We start from the raw sequence: 17,956 nt of genomic DNA, 5'->3' as shown, positions 1-17,956 counted from the left end.
AATACAGTTAGACTGAATGGATTTCCTGGAAATTAAGGCTATAAGATATGAGGGCTGCTCTGAAAGTAGCGCCTCCTATTCTGTTGGCCCATGACATTGGGGCAGATGGTGGTGGTATGGCAGTAGAGGTTGAACCTTCCTGCCAGTATCCCACTACATTTTGTTGCTACTTGACAGATGGCAGCAGGGGAAGTCAGATACAAAATGGTATCTGACATTGAAGTGTGGATGAAGGAAAAATGTGTCATTGAATGTGGAAAAAATTGCACCTATTGACATTCATTGACACTTGCTAAACATTTATGGAGACCAACAGTAGATGTCAGCACAGTGAGGAGACGGTGCATTTCAGCAGTGGCAAAAGAAACGTGAAAGACAAACGATGATTTTGACTGCCCCGTACAGAAGAGTGTCTCATTCACACAGGCTGTTGGATTATATCCAGTGAGAAGCGTATGGATCTGAACATCTGCTTCAGCGTGTTGGAAACAGTGGCAGCAGTGTTGGAATATCTCAAAGTTTATGTCAGGTGAGTCCCATAAATGCTCATTCAGGAACAGAAAGAATACCGTATGCGAGTTTGTCAGGACTCACTGAGCCAGTATGAGGCTTCAGGTGACAGTTTCCTGGATGGTGTCACCAGTGGTGATGAGATGTGGTATCACTACTACGAGACAAAGTCAAAATGGCAGTCGAGGGAGAGGTGACATGAAATCTCCATCAAAGAAAAAGTGCGAGATGCAGCCCACAATGGGTGAAGTGATAGAAGGGACAGGAAAGGGGTAATACTTCTGGATTTCTTGGAACCCAGACAAACCATCAACTCTGACTGCTTCATCGCAATGCTGACTAAGCTGAAGGCTCAAACTTCCAGAGTCAGGACAGAGGAAAAGACAACCTTTGTCTTGCAACACAATAATGCCATGCCAGATCAGAGCGTATTGCCAATCCTGGCTGGACTGTCCTAACACATCTATTGTATGGTCCTGATTTGATGCTTTCTGACTTCTATCCAGCAATGAAAGAAGGACTCATGGGCAATGATGCCACCACAACAGCTGTGAAACAGCTGGGTCACTTCTACTGGTGCAGATTTTTACTAGTGCAGCACGCAGGCTTCTGTTCGTCTCTGGCAAAAATACATAGCCAATGTTGGTGACTACACTGAAAACTAGTGTTTTGTCACTGAGAACTCCATCAAATAGTGTTACTGTGCTCTTTTTTTATTTGTTGTCATTTCCATGGAAACAAATAGAAGACATTACTTTTGGAGTAGCCTGTGCACGCTGCTGTAGTTTTGTTAGCATGGATCTATGAAAATGTACTTGTGTTTTCTGCTGAAATTAATTTGTATAGGTACTAACGAGTATTTCTCATTGTTTCAGTGTGTGAACAAGCATAGACTATTTTCTCTAACACAAGTTCTGTAACATTGAACTAACACTGCTACTCCTACTACTTAGCTAGATGCTCAGGCTCAGAAGTGTCTACTGGGATTTTCTTACACATCCAACCTAGGAACCTGTGGGTGCCTAGGAACTACCTGAAAGACAGCTATTCTTTGAAACCAACCAACCAAACAAACAAAAAAACACTTTTGCTCCCTAAGAATCTTAACAGTGACTGTGAGCAACAAATTCTTCCATGCAAAGGCAGCTTCTGTTTACTTACAGGTATCAATTGACAGTTCCTAAATGCCAGCTTTTTAGCAATGCAAGATACTTTGTTTGCTTGTGTTGTGATAAGCATTAGGTCACTCACCAGTGAATTTATGTGCTTAATGGGTGCACCTGTTTTTGTTTTCATTAAGTGGTTAATCGTGGTCACACCTTACTTCCATTTACAGTTACTTGAGTTGGCAAGAAAGGTTTTTTAATAAACCAAAAAGCTCTTAAATGATTATGAAAGAGACATTTTTTCTGAACTTTTTCCATACTTTTGCAGATGTACTGATTTTACTTTAAATATTGAAACATAACCATTTGTAAAGCAGTAGTGAAATCCAAGAATTCATTTAGAATGGTTAAATACTTCCAAATACCCTGCATTTCAGTACTACAAGCATTCTCAGAAAAGATGTGGCTGTTGAAGTCATGTTTGGATCCATACTGTGCATAGCTCTCTCAGTCTCTGGACCTTACGTTTTAAGTTTCTGACAACTGCTTTAAGTTGCAGTATGTGCTGAATCTTGTTTACAATTAAAAAAATTAAACACTGTATTAAGTAAATGAATACGTATCATGCCTTTATACTGAATTAATAGTGAATTAGCTCAGACAGAAACACAGGTGTTTGTGTAAATGTTTGTGTATATTTTTTACATCTTTGCATTTATAGTAGTTTTGTGGTATTGTATATAGTTTGCAAGAATAAAGGGTGTAACCTCATGAGCTAGAAACCACTGTTGAAGGAATTTACACTTCCAATTTGAATTATTTTGCTTAAAGTTCTTGCCCTCTCAATCTGTGTGATAAATATTTTTAGGCTATAATTTATCTGGCGCTAAATACGTATATTTTCACTTATTAAAGTACTGAAAGGCCTGAATGCAAATAGGTGGTCCTGGTAAATATGTTTAATGGAAAACAAACAAACAAAAAAAACCTACCACACAGATTTGTAGAAGAACCTAAATAAATACATTAATTTGTTCCTTCAGTTGGTTTTCTCTACCTATGAATGAAGATAATACAGCAAAAATTATCCCCAGATATCAAAAGTTAATGCCAAAGCTTTTTAACCTACCTGGCTATACAGCTGTGTAATTAATAATTCCTTCAGGCTCTTGGTATGATGCCCTCTTCAAGTGCTTAGTTACAGTTACCGAAAAAGACTCTAGAAAGGCCAAGTAGTCAAATCCTTGTGGCAGTGCAGTGTTCCTGCTGTATTTTGTAATGTTTTTATAGATTAAAAACTAAAACAAGACGCCTGGATGGCTATTTGGTCGATGAGTAACTTACATTTAAGAAGAAAATTTACTCCTATTCAATGCAAGCCTCTGGACATTCATCCTCCTCCCCTGCCCCGCCTTTACCTTTTAAGTAAGACTTCATGTGAATTCCAGTTCTATTATATTGATATAAAGCTCTCAATTTTTTCTTTATGGAATTTGTAGAAGAGGAGAGAGGGATTTTGTTGTTTGCAAGCAAGGTGGACAAGAATCTTACTCGACTTTTCTAAATGTTGCTCATGAAAGTGATGAAGGCTATTTTAACAAATACTTTGCTGAGGAGAAATAGGGAAAAATTTGGGATTAGTCATTACTCATTATGAGAAGGTATGAAAACTGAGTTTCTCTTTTCACTTGTGCCCAATGCTTCCTTTCATACATCAAAAGAGATGAAGTTAAGAAAACTCCTCATTTGCAGCCAGTGCTCTCCAACACCTTGGGGTCTCATCTGATATTGTAAGAAAAGTTTGTATCTGTAAAGCTTTTATCTAACTTGTCAGAACATAAGGCTTCATTTTGCTTGAATGAGCTCTGGGGAGATCACCCATAACGGCACAAGATGGAAATGCAACTCAAGGAGAATGTCAAAGACCTGTTTCTCTTCCTGATAGCAGAAGTCTCCTAATGTCTCAGAGTTTGTCCCAGGAGCAGAAACTAAGTCTCCACAGCCTATGGCGCTTCAGCTAGCTGAGAATTTATGGGAAGCTGACAGTGTGCCACCAACTAGGAGCAATGTGAGCTGGAGTCCTTGAACTGCACTGCTAATTTGCTGATCGATGATGAGCCAGACTGAAGTGTTAGTTATTTACCTTCCTTATAGTGTTTTTTTTTTTTTTAACTTTCAAATGTGCTACTAAGTGATGTTTTTTTCCCCAGTGTAGCAGAAATGCTGAGTCACAGCCTGAACCACTGATTGAGCACCTGGTGGGAAGGCAGGGCCAATCCAGGGGAGCGCAGGTGCAGGCAGTGCAGCTGAATGACCGGAAGGGGTGAAGTCAGGATTGACCCCTTCCCAGACCTTATTCAAGGGATGGCAGTGGAGGCAAAGGTATCTCGCTGGAGATCCTTCTGTACCTGAAGCCTTCTGGTAAGCAGCTTCTTTATTTCTGTGCCAGTGGCTGTTGCGTTTGAGCAAGTTCTCACTTGTTGCAGCCTAGCTTCCCCGCTATTATTGCAGTGATTTCCATCACATTATTGGCTTCACACTGTTGATTCTTATCTCTAGTAAAAAGTGTTTAAAACCATCTGGTATTATGATAGACAGGTAAACTGCATAAAGCTGCTTTTTTTTGTGGAAGTTCTTGTTTCAGAGCTATTTTCTTCTAATGTGGAGTGATTAGATGAACAGAATTTACTGAGAGTCAGCAGTGAAATATTTATTGTCTAATAAGCAAGAAAACAGTTCAAGCTTCTTAGATGCTTGTAATTAGAATTTCTGAGATAGTTAAATGCAGTGTAATTCTGTTCCTTAACTTAGTTACATATCTAATTTGCCTTGCTGTTGGTTCCATTCTTTACTAGGAGTTTGAGTGCTGAATTTGACTTTTACAGGCCAAGTATAAAAGGCTTCAGGAAAGAAGAAAATGACTTTGGTTTTAGGGATGTGGACTGCCCTGTGTCCTTCATGACAGCACTCAATAGAATGAGGGCTTGGTCCAGTGTCGCTCACATGCACTAAGGTAAAATGTGCATCAATAGTCAGCAGGTCTCAGCTGGAGACTTTAATTTCAACACTTGGCTGTTCTTTGATATTGAAAACTTGCATGTGATTCCATCAACTCCATTGATCTCACAACACTTTTTTCCTCTTCTGTTTACTCACGTTGGAAATGCTTCTTACAGTTCATACAACCAAGTCTGAGAGATTTGTGGTTGTTTGTAAGCAAAAGAGTTGTGAGCATGAGGCGTTTTGACAGTACCATGCTATTTATTCTAACAATTGCAGTTTGTGTGCAAATGGCAGGTCAAGGGAATTGAAAGGGTATGGGAATGGTAGGCTGAAGTGGATGCTGGACAAGGAAAGGAAAAATTGGTGACAGCAGGGTGTGCCATAGGAGTGTTTGCAAGATGATGGCCTGCTTATTGCTAAGTTTATCTTTTGATATGAACAGTAATTCACAGATCTGGATCCATCACTGCTGATGGAAAGCCAAACAGCACGTGGACCTGGCAATGGCAGATAAGTGTGCATATGCGACAGATGTTTGTATAAACACTTGGTGCTGTGAGCTAATAGAAAATCAAAACAGCAGTACAGGAGGATGGAAAAAGTAGTGCTCAGTTGTATAAACAGGTTACTTATACAGATCCCACTTATTAGGAAATACAGTTCCTGGCACCATTTATCTCCTTAGTAATGTTTAACAGATCTGAAATGTTTCCTGGAATTACTCAATAAAATGAAATGCTTTACAGTTTTTATGGCATGTTTCTGTGTACTTGGTGCCAGAAGTATCTTCAAGAGCACTAAAGGTATTTATTTTAAGCATAAGACCTTCAGTGACACTCTTGAATTCTATTTTCTCATTGCTTATTAGAGCTATTTAGTACTTTCTTGTAGTGACGAATACTATTTTTGTTCTTTTCCATGTCACTTTTGCCTCTGAGTGCTTTCTTTCCTGGAACAGTCAGCAGGCCAAATTCAGCAGATATAAGTGAGGGAGGAATAATTATACCAAGTTCAGTGAAGCGAATCCTACCACTTCACGGCTAAGTCTCATTCAGACGAGTCAAAAATACCATTTCAGGACACTGCTTTGTATTTTTACTGTTACCTAAGAGCAGCAATTTAGTACCACGTAGCAACTTTTTTCTTTTTTTCTTCATAGACCAGCATTGATGCCACCGTGCCTAAATTCTTGACTAACACAATGTAGTTTGACAATTCGTGGGGGAAAAAAAAAAAAATTGACCTCCAAGTTTGAGAAGATCTGTTGATGTGGAATTATAAACTGGGCTCTGTCTCTTTGAAATATCCCAGGGACAGTGCAGAACTAACAGGAGGCAATTATGAAGGAGCGTGTCCCACTGCATTAACCATTAATGCCTCTACGTTTTTGCCTGGAGCCTCTCATATCATTTAATGCAAAGATCCACACTGACACTGAGAGAGAAGATTTTCAAATGTGATTTTCATCATAACCATCTTTCTTTGTTGTCCTCGGCCTGATTTTTTTTCTGATGCTGCTTCCTATTAAATGTGAAGCCCTAAGAACAGGTTTAAACAGAGGTTTGGGAAGATACAGGAAAGGCCAGTAAGGATTATGACTAAAGATAAGCAGTCATTTCTGCCTCCCTGAGATTTGCTGATAAGTCCTCTTTTGTCTGAATTACTTGATCAATAGAGCAGCTAACCACAGGGCATTTGCTTGAGTTTAAACTTGCCATGCAAATGAAAGAAAGGAAAAGCAGATTCCTGAGATTAATTTTGGAGACTTGGAAAATGGTTTATTTATTTTCCTAAGCAATTTAGGAGCAGATATTCAAAGAGCCCTGCTGGTGTTACTGAATATCAGTTCTTCATACCTGTTGCTTGCATGAAACTCATTTATGCAGCAAAATTAATATTGGATAGGTAAAGGATAATAAACCCAGTTTATCTGTCCAAACAAAGGCTCCTGTGCTGAGGAGGAAAGCTGTGGATGCATGTGTCCTTCCCTCCTGGGGTCTCAGGCCAGGGCCTCCAGTGAGAGGGACTCCAGAGGAATGCAATTCTGTCACTGTCACAGTGGATCTGTAGCTGCAGCCAGCCTGGTGATGGCCCTGCTGGGCAGTGTGTGCTGAGGTTTGGCCTCAAGAGCAGAAGCCGTGACTTTAGAACCACGCATCTGTACAGTGCTTGTAGGGAGATGGCAGGACAGCCAGCAGACGCCCCTTGTGTGCCTTCCTGCTTGTATCTTCTGTGTTCTCAGCAAGAACGAAAAAAGAAGACTGTTCCCTATTTATAACAAGGGTAAAGTAAGAGTTTGAGGAGAACTGAAAGAGAAGACTCCTTCAAATTCTTTACTGCTGGAAAATTGAAGAGCCTACTTAGTGTAAGACAATGAACTGGGAGCGTTTGACAGACTATGACCAGTCTGCAGGGGAACTTCCACATGGCTGAACCTGTGTTTGTTTTGCTGAAAGCTGTTTCATTCTTCAGATTGCTTTTCTATTTAAGATCAAGTGCTAGACTTCAAGCAGCGATAAATCACATTCAAGACGAGTTTCCAAATCTTGAATTTCATTGCAGTGTTTTTAGAAATGTCAGCTACCACTGTAATGACCAAAAAAAAAAAAGAATTGAAATTTATTTTCAGAATAGATCATTTACATCAAAATGAACAGCACTGTTGTCTTCTATAGATAAAACTTCATCCCAGGCAACAATTTTGTATAGGAAATACATGTACAGAGGACAGTGCAAAAGCTCTACCAGCCCAGGACAGAAGGTGCTGGACAATGGCTGTCAAGACCCATACCTGATGCTGAATGCAATCTTGGGTACTGCCATATGCACCTACTGCAAGGCAAGTTTAAGTCAATGCAAGTGACAGTCACAGCAAGTTAAGTTATATATGAAAGACTGATAGATGTTGCACTTTCTGCAGTGATTATGGAAAACATTTCCTGAAGGTTAGCAATAATTTCCCTAAGTTTTCTCATCTTCAAAGGGGAAGATTTTCAGCTCTTCATAATGAAATGCTGGAGTTGAGTCTTCAGGACAAATTGGCCATACTGGTAGGAAATACCGCAAATGAAGAAGCGCTGTTGGGAGAGAATAACCTGTTATGGTATTACCTGCAGTCATTCACAGAGCCCATGGAATGTCAGAGGATTAAGCAGTGCTGTTTTCCAAGTCACCTACAGCTGAAGTGATGCGTTTTTTATATGACAAACACTACATTAACTACCAACAATATATTAGGTCCTCTTTCAATAGAGAAAGCAATTAAAGGCTCATTTAGAAAGGATATGCACATCTAGGCTCTCAAAGAATAACGATAATTGCTTTGTGTTGCAATGTTAAAAATATGTGCATTGTTTATGGTAAAGCAGATCTATAAGAAAAGAAATTCAAAGTATTTGACTAAATAGCTTCAATGGTGACAATGCAGTGTCACATTAACTTTAGGGGACCTGCCTGTTCACCGGATGTATTGGCATGATATGTTATAGTTGCATGACTACCTCTCAAATGGTGTGATGATGCTGAAAAGCATTTGTGCCCTTTGGAGAGGACAGGATGTGGTTTCCAGTAGTAAGCTCAATTCCTTGAACTGGACACTCAGAGAGGATGGTGGTAATAGGTTGAGGAAAGATGACTCTAATTTAGCAGCTTTCAATTGAGCTAGACAGAGACCCTTAAATACGTAAATGCAAAACTCTAGCCTCTGCAAGATCAGTTACATTAGTATTTACATTCTCCAGGAGGAATTTCAGAGAATTCACATTCCTATAAACAGACTGTTTATGAGCACTTGTAACTGTTATCTGTCTTGCCTATCAACTTGCTGCTCAGTCTCTGGAAGCAATGCTTTCTATTTTGCTTGAATTTCCACTTGTGCTGAGGTAACTGAAACTGTGCTGTGTTGGTGAGATAATGTGCTATAGCGTCGATATCACTTATAATAGTAGTTTAAGTGGTCCAATTGGCAGATTTTTACCAGTAATAGGAAGGACAGACCAGCAAAGCCTTGATGACATTAAAACATGTACAGAGTTTTATTTTACCTGCAGTAGATTTTACTTAGTGTGTTTTATCTGCTGTCTGCTGTAGCCGTTTTACAGGGTTACAAAATAAAGCTTTTAGGTGTCTGCAAGGCTTGACAGTGAGTAATCCTGCATCATGATTAGATCCAGCAGAACAGTGCGACAAAGGTGAGCTGAAGTTAGTCATACATGTACTTCAGCTGTTTCTATAATAATGGAAAAGATGTGTTAAGTGCTTGCTTGAAAAGACATTTCAAATTCTATACAAATAGCAGATTCACAGCAATGTGTGGAGTATAACATACGGACAGCTTATAGAAACAGTGATTCATCCTCTCAGATACAGGATTTTATGAAAAGAAACTGTTAGATTATAACTGTCATTCAGCTTAATGTTTGACTGTATTTATAAACCCATTGTGTTTTTCTCTGGCAGCAAAGTGATGGAGATGAAAAACACTGTTGCAGTGAGTTCAGCAGGAACCAAACCCCAAACTTTTCTTCTGGAAAAGCAGTAATTCAGTTCTACCAGGAGAGGCTGCTCAGCAGCTGCTGAGGAAAGGAAAACCTCACTGGGCTGCGGCTCGCATGTTCACATGTGCCCCCTGATTTTAGACAGCCTGGCTGAAAGGCTCTTGCCTCTGTCTGTGTGTGTCTGTCTGTGTGTGTCTGTCTGTGTGTGTCTGTCTGTGTGTGTCTGTCTGTGTGTGTCTGTCTGTGTGTGTCTGTCTGTGTGTGTCTGTCTGTGTGTGTCTGTCTGTGTGCTCTCCCCATGCCTCAGGTGAGGCTCTGGAGCACCACCAGCCGTAAGGCACTATTTCAATGGTGGCAATGGGCCACCCCTCTTACAATGGTATGTCTGTCTGTTTGTTCCTATTTTTTTTCACTACTTAATTTGTGACCTAGTGCATGGATAGGAGTTGCTTAAATTCTTAGGCCAAGCGAAGCAATACTGTCTCTCTTTTCAGCACTGGCGCAGCATGGTGGAATGCTGTGTCCAGTTCTAGGCTCCCCAGTACAAGAAATAATGGATTTAATAGAATGAGTCCAGCACAGGTGTGCTAAAATGATTAATAGAACGGAGCATTTCTCATATGAGGGAAGAGTGATGAAGGTGGAGCTGTCTAGCGTGGAGTAGAGACAGCCTGGGGGGGATGCAATCAGTGTGTACAAATACCAGATGGGAAGGGATGAAGTGAGCCAGGCTCCTTTCAGTAGTGCCCAATGGCAGAACAGGAGGAAATGGATAAAAATTACAATCCTTGAAATTCCATCTGAATGTAAGAAAACACTTTTTATTTTAATTTTTATTGTTTTTATATTTCAGTATTTATTACTGTGAGAGTGGTTAGCCGTTGGAACAGGCTGCCTAGAGTGGTTCTGGCGTCACTATCCTTGGAGATGCTCAAAACCTCACAGGACATGGTCCTGGGCAGCCTGCTGCAGCTGACTCTGCTTGAGCTGAGGTGTTGGAACTGGGTGATCTCAGGATGTTTCTCTCAAATAAACGATTCTCCATCTCTGAGCTCTACTCCAAAGTGCATGCTGCTTGGAAACAATCTCCATTCAGTTACAGTATTTTCATAAAACAGGATGTTGAAGTCCTGGAATATTATTAACATTGCATTTGAGTGTGTTTTCTTCATCTTTATTGGTGAATGGAGGAAATGCTTTTGAAATATTGAGACTAAACAGTTGGATGTATTTACTTCATATAAAATAGATATATTTAGCAATGGTCATGCAAAACAGTTTAGGATACCACAAAATTCTGTGCAAACATCCTTAGGAGCCTGTTCAGCTGTTGACAGACCTTTTTACCTCTCTCTTTTGGCAACAGCATTTCTGAATGTTCATCTGTAGAAAGGAAGGACATGGACTGTTTCTTGTTAACATGTCATCTAGCATGTACTCCTATTAGTTCTCAGTCCCTCTGACTCTTCTCTCATGTGCTCGCTTTTCCTGATTCTCTCTGTCTCATCTCTTCGGATCTCAGATTCACATATGTTTTAAAAGACACTGTTTCACCGTGGTTCAGTTGTGATGTGCTGACGTTGTCCCTGAAGCGTCTCAGACGTTGGCTATGAATGGTACATACTCCTTCTTTCCCGAGGAGTTGTCAATATTGTCACTTCACTCCTGGGAAGGCAACGATATCTTCAGCTACTTGGAATTCATTCAACTCACCTTGCACCAGTTGGTTAGTTTTCAGCTTTATATCAAACGTCACCTTGTTTGCACAGAGCAGTATTATGAGAGCTGCTCCAAAAGTAATGCCTCCTATTTTATTACATTGGCCCATGACACCAGAGGCAGATGTTGGTTGTAAGGCAGTAGAAGCTGAAACTTCCCACTATTATTCGATTATGTTCTGTTATTGTGTGACAGATAGCAGCAGAGGGGCTGCCTGACATGGAAGTGTGGATGAAGCAAAGGTGTGTCACTGAACTCCTCCACGCAGGAGAAAATGGCACCCACTGACATTCACAAATGCTTGCTGAATGTTTCTGGAAACCAAACAGTGGATGTGAGCACAGTGAGGTGGTAATGGTGCGTTTCAGTGGTGGTGGTGGCGGATTACCAGCACTGGTGCAGATTGCTACAAGCACGGCATGCAGGCTCTTGTTCATGGCTGAAAATGAACAGCTAATGGTGGTGACTACGCTGAAAAATAGCTTTTTGTCACTGAGAATTTGCTCTATCAAGCAATGTTATTTCACTTGTTGTGTCTGTTGTAGTTTTCATAGAAATAAATAGGAGGCACTACTTTCAAAGTGACCTTACGTACATTGACTTCTGCATCTCTGGAAGGAAATAGTCGTGCTGAGGATCTCTGGATACCTGCAAGTCTTAGGTGAGCGTGTTTTCTGGGCAGTATGTGAGAAAGCCCTAACATGCCATTCATAGAATTGAAAAGTATCAGGCTAGTAAGAAACTATGTGTGGTGCACTTTGCTTTGAATCACAGACTTCTATTTTGAATTTTAATTTCTGAGTTTTGACAAAGCTCTGCTCTCTTTCATGGGCAGAAAGTTTCTCAGGAAGCAGAAAAAAAGAGGTCAGTGCATGTGTTATAGGAAGGCAGAGTTGGAGTGCAGATGTTTATATCTGGTCTACTAGGTCAAGTCCTCCAGAACAATTAAAACAACCAAAATAGATTGAAACAGGAAAGGAGTTGCAATAGCTAGAGAAAAGGAACACTAATATATTTTGTCTACTTTTAAAGAGAAATATAAGCAATGTATTTCCCTAGTATGCTTCTACGCATCACCAACAAACGACATTTTACTTTAACCCCTACTTTTCAGGAAAACCTTGTCTTGTTCTCCAATCCTTCCTCAAATGAAATGAGAGATGGGCATGCAAGCAGCTTTGTTGACCTCTCTGACAAGAGCTGTTTTACTATGTGAGTAATGTTAGGAGCTGTGTGATGTTTCAGTGTTCTTCCCTCATACAGGTAATCAAGGACAATAAAGTGCTTTAATGTTTGAAACGTATTGGGAAGTCTCAGCTTTATCTTGCCATTACAGAATCTTGCTTCTGGTCCTTCATTTTGCTGCTGAAGTGCAATTTCCTTCCATTTTTCTTTCAAGTGCATTAACTCTAATGGCATCTTCCATGTGCAATGTATTGGTGGATTTACAGCTGAGATAGGCTGGTGATGGTGTTCATTTGTATATATGTAGCTGGGAACCTGACCTTCCCTGTGGTATTATCATGCATCGTGTGAGTAGCATTTAATCTAAAATGGCAGAGTTGCTGCCATGACAGTCTTTGTGCTTTGCCTTGTACAAAGGTATTCAAGGAACTGGAATTGGATGCGGAAGCTATGTCAATATTACTGCACACTTTAATTCAGTGAGTATTTGTACTGTACAGTGCTGATATTAGGGAGGTCTGGGCTGTGGGAGAGGCACGTCACAGCTCCCACAGCCTTTCCAGTAAGAGTTGCATGCAGTGGCTGTGCACACAGTATGTCTCTAGCTTGTCAGTTCACATAGGTCAAAACTGATGCAAATCAATGCTCCTTACAGAACTTGGCAGCAATGGTTCAGGCTCCAAGAGACCTGCTGTGATATATTTTGAAATTGTTATATGTTATAAATGACAGTTATATAATGATAGTTACATAAAATACTGTAATAATGGTGGGGAGAAATTAAGTATTTATGAAGCCCACGTTGCTTCATCAGTCATTTTTGCTAGTAGATATTTTCCTCATCTGCTCAAAGAAAGCCATCTAATGGGGTGATCTGAATTCTAGATATTCGTATGAAAATGTTGTGTCCAAATATGCAAGAAGCTCTGTGAACTTCATTCGTCTTTCTGAGAGATGTTTGGCAAGAGCACAGTGTGCTGCACACAACAGCAAGCAGAGTATGAAACAACCTCTCCTTGAGAATGAAGGTTCGTTTCAAAAGCCCCTCATCAACATTAATATTGTAATAGCTCAGGGTAACAGTTGCTGGTGGAACCCTGCTAAGAGTGCTGTGAATTGCAGTGCAGCACTGCAACAACTGCCACTTTCTTTATTAGTCTGTTGGGAAGGTCTCCTCCGGGTTGGTTTGTACTTCTATAAAAACAGACTTAAACTCTGAATTAATTTGCATATCTCTAGGCACAGGGGGATAAAGAGGTCCTCTCAAGTGAAGTCAAGCAGATGAAGGGTTGCCACATTCTAGCAGAAGGGTCCAACTGAACTACAGAGATGGAGCATCTTCAGGGGGTGCTACATAGCCTGCTCCTCAGTGGAGCAAAGCAGACATCTTTTTTTGGTGTATTCCTACCATCCCCTGAGATCTCAGGCAACAAATCTTTTTCTGCAATGTGATTTGAGGGAAGTGACCTCATTGCTTTTGTGCAAGACTGCACATCAAAGGGTCTGAAAGTTTCTTGGGTCACAGAGGACAGATGAAAGTAGGTGCCATGGGCAACTGGCCTTGAAAAATCAACAGCTGAAACAGCCGGCAACAAGATTTAAGGATTAATCATTTACTATGCTGCAATATATACAATTTTCTGGATAATTTTAATCAATGAACATTTGAAAGCATTCTGTGGATATCTGGTGAATTAAAAAGTAGCTGTATTTTCTCAAATAAAATGTATGAGAAAACACTCAATTAAACCCTAATGAAACAATTCAGTCTTGCTATAACTCAGTACCAGAGAGCAATTGCACCGGGTAATGTTAGAAGTTACTGCAAGCAAATTTCCTGAAAGAGAAATTTAGTGTACTTAATGTATGCATGGAGGGAGGAAGAGTTAATGCGCTTACAGTAATGTGATGTTCTCAAAACCACGTGAGTTAGAAAATATTTGACTTAAATAGCACTGTAGCTTCTCCCTTTCTTTTAGAAGAATAAAAGAATTCTTAAAAAAAATATCAGTTTTAGTTCCATGTGAATACATACATATATGTATACACAGAAACTATTTATAGAAGAATAATACAACTAACACGAAATCCAATGGCAAGAGCAAAGAAATGCAGCAAACTACTCTTGACTTCACCTTCACTCTTACTCCTTTGTGGAAAAAACCCTTTTGAGTTTGTGATCTCAATGTGAGGGTCATTTTTGATTACAATCATCCCTTTAATGATGCGTGTTGTTTGCCAAGTGTTGAATGCTTTTTCTGCCCTTCACCTATGTTGCAATTAACAAATCTGCCCTAGATGCTTTATTTAAAAGCTCATGTGTTGGTGATGTATGATAGATAACTTTATTAGCATGTTCAGAATCTTGTTTTAGTTTTGCATGTACCTTTGGATGTAATTTTCTTTGTATGCCAAGAGTTGTTTTTTTTTTTTTAACGCTTTAGTTGATTCACTTACCTACAGTAATACAGAAGTGAATTTGAGTAACCTGCATACTAAAATGCATCTCTCTAAGACACCTTTCAAACTAATGATACTTATAATTTTACAAATAAGATAATTAGTCTGGGAAAAGGGAAGCCATTTTTTTACTTGACTCTTTGTAGTGACCATTATTAAGGTATAACATGCAACTCAGAAACACCTTGGAATAAAATACTAACAAATCACTCCCTTGTCTGTTAATATTTTTAATGATTTTTTTGTTGTTGTTTTTAACTTACAGCTTCTGAAAACACACTCATATTTCTCAGAATAGTTGCTATTTTATTTTTCTGACATGGTCTAGAGCAGTCACAGTCATGGACTGATGTTTGGTCTAGATTAGTTTAGTTGTCTTCCCAACCTTAATGATTCTATGATTCAAAAAGAAGGGCGTCTTTTTCTATTTCATGGCATTTTCTTGTCCACTTGGCTCCTGTCCCATGGCTCTCTGCAGCCTAGATATGTCACTGCAGAGCTGCATTGCTGCAGCTGCTCAGCTTGTTCCCACCACAGCTGGCTGTTCCTGGGGCTCCAACTGCAAGGTAGGAAAGAGGTTCTGGATCTGGACTGATGGGCACTGCTGAAGGGTATCATCTGCTACTGCAGGCTGCCTCCCACAGTGACCAGGGACAGCAGGTATATTTCCTGCAGCATGGCTGGATATAGTATTGTCCAACACATCAGAGAAGAATATACTGAAGTGGAAAAGGAAATGTTTCACTGAAACTGGAGCACAGGGTCATTCTGCTAATATTAGCCTTGAATGGTTAGAACTTGAAAAAAGATCAAAGAATCCAATACATGAAGGGAGCAGTGTTTCGCACTGGTATCCCTAAATTCTGGAATGTTATCCCAAAATAACTCATCCAGACTCTTTGCACCTCATCAGAATAAACAGGATGGGCTGTGCAAAATGCCTGGAAATGAAGTGGAGCTCAAGGGAGCAAAGTCGGGCCGGAAGAGAAGTGGAGGTGCGGAGTCATGTCTAATTTTATTCCAGTGAAACCAGGGTGTTGGCATACATGCTTGTTCCACAGTTTGCCCTTCAAATGTGATCAGTGTTACTTCTGTGCAGTTCCTCAGGAAATCGTGTGCAGTTTTGAACACTCTTTATTATTTTGATAATGTATGGTATACTTGAAGGGTATTTGATTTTTTTGCTGTAGTGTGAGAGATGATCTCATTTTGGTTTCAAAATGACTTTTTTTTTTTTTTGCTGTTATTTTTAACAGCTGTTTTAACTATAAAATATACAAATGCTTCTTTCATTTGCCTAATATTTTACTAATGAATATAAACCTATATATGCTGTGTGTGCAGCACATGAGGATGACAGGAACTGCAATGCCTCGGGGGAACTGCAACCACTTCTGGGGAGGCAGAGAGCTGTGTGTAGGGAAGCTTCCACCAAGAACTCCATGTTTGATGTAAGTGCTATATGCCCATAGACAGCAGTTTGTGTGCTTCCATAGTCTATGTGAAGTGCCTGATAACCTCTGTTATTTCAGTATCTGAATACCTTATGCCTTTATTTCTAGGCATCATAATACACCAGTGAAATTTTTAAAACATTTTATTGATTATGACTTCAAACTTAATAGTGGCAGCAGTGATGCTGCTCTGTTTGGTCAAGGGTCACCTCTAGTGCAAATCCAGGCTGCATGTAAAGCTCACAGAAAGGCTATCATTAGATTACTATTGTCAGCATACTGCATCTGACCTCTCTGTGAGGGCTTAGCTCTCTGTTCTACCTGCTGCTATTTCTTTCAGACTTATAGAATCATAGAACATCTGAGCTGGAAGGGACCCATAAAGATCAAGTCCAGGATCTACCCAGGGCCACCTGAAAATAAAACCATATGTCTGAGCATTGTCCAGAAGCTTCTTGAACTTCTGCAAGTTTTGTGCCATCACCACTGCTACAGTGAGCCTGACCATCCTCTGATGAAGAAGATAAAGGGCTTCTTGGAGTTTTTCCAATAACAATGATCCTCAGGGCAAAAAGGGTTTCTAAGCAGCATAAATGCAGCAGGTAAGGTGAACCATTTCCACCTGAAAGGTACTGGTTCCTGAAAAGCTTCTGGAAACCAGGGCGCTCAGATGTCTGCTTTAAAAAGGCTATCTTAGAAATAATTACAGAAACTAAGGATTTCTCCCAGATGAAATTAAATATCTGTAGCCGAGGTCAAATTTGAAATTGTTTACCGTGAAGGCTTTTTCTCAGTAATAAGGTTGTGGTCAAAGATATTCACATTTCTAAGGCGTAAGCGTGGAGCTGTTTGAGACACAGTGGCACTAATGCAGAAAGCTAAGAGGCTGGCTGTGTATGGCTGGGATCTGCATGTGTGTTCTGTGGTTTTGGGAAGTTGAGATGCTGACTGTGCAATCAGTAGTTAGACCATTAGCGTCTTCCCTTGGGCCACTAAGGCGAGTGTACTGGATAGGCCTGAGAAATGATACTAAGCCGTGGTGTGAACAAGGTCATGTGTACAAGGAGAGTTTATGTCTTTAATGCATCAGTGAGCACCTGCATGTTGCTCTTGATCTGCAGTGACAACTTAGCCAAGAATTGCCTTGAGCTTTAGGATGTGTAAAGCTTCAGTTCCAGTATGCACATTTAAAAGTCATTTGATAAAGGAAAAACTTTTTCTTTTCTGGAACTTGCTTCTGGTAGGTATTTTCCCATTAGCTCAGATTTACTTCTCTCTTTTTTATTATCAAGACACAAAGAGCACCCCTAGGACTGGCTTGTAGGTATTTTGCTACTGGTGATAAATGGCACACTACATGTGTTCCAATCTTCTATTCAGTTTATCACATTAATTTTCTGCTATGGTTACTTCCTCCTGCTAATATGGTAAGGATAAGCTCTTCCATGATAGATGGCTGCTGGTGGCTGTGTTATTACTTAAAAGCTGTGAAGTGGCTGCCAAAAAAAGCAGGATATTCCTTTTCCTTCAAAACACTGGCAAGAAGAAAGTTTGCCTGGTTATGTATTCTATGGCATTGTACAAAGCAGTTTTTCTGAACCTGCAGATGTTGTATTTAGCCAAACTAAACTGGTGTTGCTTTGCAGCTCTTCTGAGGCAAAAAAGAAAGAGACAAAACTGTACTAAATATTATAGCATCCTCTCACAAATAAATTGAGTTCTTCCAGTAGAGTAGGATATTTGTAGGATATTTGCCCTATCAGACAGATTTTATGTTCTTGCTGTGTGTGAGTTACTGGCATCCATGCCAGCAAGCTGGTGTGCAACCAGCAGATAAGAGCTGAGCAGTATTGTCAAGAGGCCTCACTCAGAGGCTCAGAGTTTCTTGTGAAGATGGGTTGAAGTTTTCATAAACTAGGCAACCTGATATTTACTTTAAAAAAAAAAACAAAACAAACAAAAAAAACCCCCAACTTTTTAAAAGTTTACTTGCTTTTCCTACTTTAAAAAAAAAAAAGTCCAT

The 17,956-nt window shown here is 39.9% G+C and overlaps 1 long non-coding RNA gene across 1 annotated transcript; it reads left to right on the top strand.

Annotated features, from left to right (window-relative positions):
* Positions 1-3,857: 3,857 nt before the first annotated feature.
* Positions 3,858-16,536, top strand: LOC109367866. Its single transcript, XR_004159969.1, has 3 exons — positions 3,858-4,037; positions 15,824-15,930; positions 16,274-16,536. It is a non-coding gene; the product is annotated as an uncharacterized LOC109367866 (long non-coding RNA).
* Positions 16,537-17,956: the final 1,420 nt, after the last annotated feature.

Source organism: Meleagris gallopavo, chromosome 5 (genome assembly GCF_000146605.3).
Source record: "Meleagris gallopavo isolate NT-WF06-2002-E0010 breed Aviagen turkey brand Nicholas breeding stock chromosome 5, Turkey_5.1, whole genome shotgun sequence".
NCBI classification, from domain to species: Eukaryota; Metazoa; Chordata; class Aves; order Galliformes; family Phasianidae; genus Meleagris; species Meleagris gallopavo.
The sequence above is the reverse complement of the archived record's forward strand: the minus strand, read 5'-3'. Positions and strand labels throughout refer to the sequence as shown.